The sequence below is a fragment of the Propithecus coquereli genome, unplaced genomic scaffold (assembly GCF_000956105.1).
Source record: "Propithecus coquereli isolate 6110/MARCELLA unplaced genomic scaffold, Pcoq_1.0 Scaffold117, whole genome shotgun sequence".
Classification (NCBI taxonomy): Eukaryota; Metazoa; Chordata; class Mammalia; order Primates; family Indriidae; genus Propithecus; species Propithecus coquereli.
Window position 1 is genome coordinate 2,147,229 of NW_012135747.1, and position 1,184 is coordinate 2,148,412.

At 40.3% G+C, this 1,184-nt stretch overlaps 1 protein-coding gene across 1 annotated transcript in view; it reads left to right on the top strand.

Annotated features, from left to right (window-relative positions):
- Nucleotides 1-1,184, top strand: part of DNA2 (DNA replication helicase/nuclease 2) — an 88,610-nt gene that overhangs the window by 73,143 nt on the left and 14,283 nt on the right. The gene's annotated exons all lie outside the window — the stretch shown is intronic.

The following is a 1,184-nucleotide window of genomic DNA, read 5'->3' on the forward strand; positions in this document are numbered from 1 at the left end:
CCTCGGCCTCCCAGAGTGCTACGATTACAGGTGTGAGCCACCGTGCCCGGCCAAAAATAGGCTTTATTTTTTAGAGCAGTTTTAGGTTCACAGCAAAATTAAGTGGAAGGTACGGAGATTTCCATATACTCCTGCCCCCACATATGCACATAAAGACCTTTTTACAAACCTGTCATTAAATAAAAAAACTTCACGAGGACTTTAAATGACTTGGTTCTTATTTCTGGGAACTAAGAATGAAGTTTTGACCCTATATTCCTACGGTTTGCTTTTTATAGTGCTTCTCAGCATTGAGTTGCAAGTCTTTGCATAAGTTTAAATAAAAATATAGCAACCAATTATGTGTATGAAAATTACTTTAAAATAATGATGTCTTTTGTTAAGATGGGCGGAGCCAGCTGGTTGTTTAAAACAGGGCCTTGCTACATGTCTGTGATAGAATTTTCATCTCTTAGATACTGTCCTTAGCAATTCAGGTTCAAAAATTTGATTTTATCTTAACACCTTGAGGCAGGCAGCCTCTGGGAAATTTATTCAGATAAACTGATTTCACAAATGACTGCTTTTATAAACCACAATTTCAGTTTGTTTATTATAATTTACAATTATTTACCTCACCAGTGATTGCTCACATTCTTTATTTTTGCTATTCAAGTATCCCCTTTTAGAGCATCAGGATTTCAAATAGTATGTATTAAAAATTATCAAGATTCCTGGCTGGGTGCGAGGTGGCTCACGCCTATAATCCTAGCACTCTGGGAGGCCAAGGAGGGAGGATTGCTTGAGCTCAGGAGTTCAAGACCAGCCTGAGCAAGAGCAAGACAACTGTCTCTACTAAAATAGAGGCCGGGGGCACGGTGGCTCACGCCTGTAATCCTAGCACTTTGGGAGGCTGAGGCGGGATGATCGTTTGAGCTCAGGAGTTCAAGACCAGCCTGAGTAAGAGCGAGACCTGGTCTCTACTAAAAAAATAGAAAGAAATTAGCTGGACAACTAAAAATATATAGAAAAAATTAGCCGGGCATGGTGGCGCATGCCTGTAATCCTAGCACTTTGGGAGGCTGAGGCGGGATGATCGTTTGAGCTCAGGAGTTCGAGACCAGCCTGAGTAAGAGCGAGACCTGGTCTCTACTAAAAAAATAGAAAGAAATTAGCTGGACAACTAAAAATATATAGAAAAAATT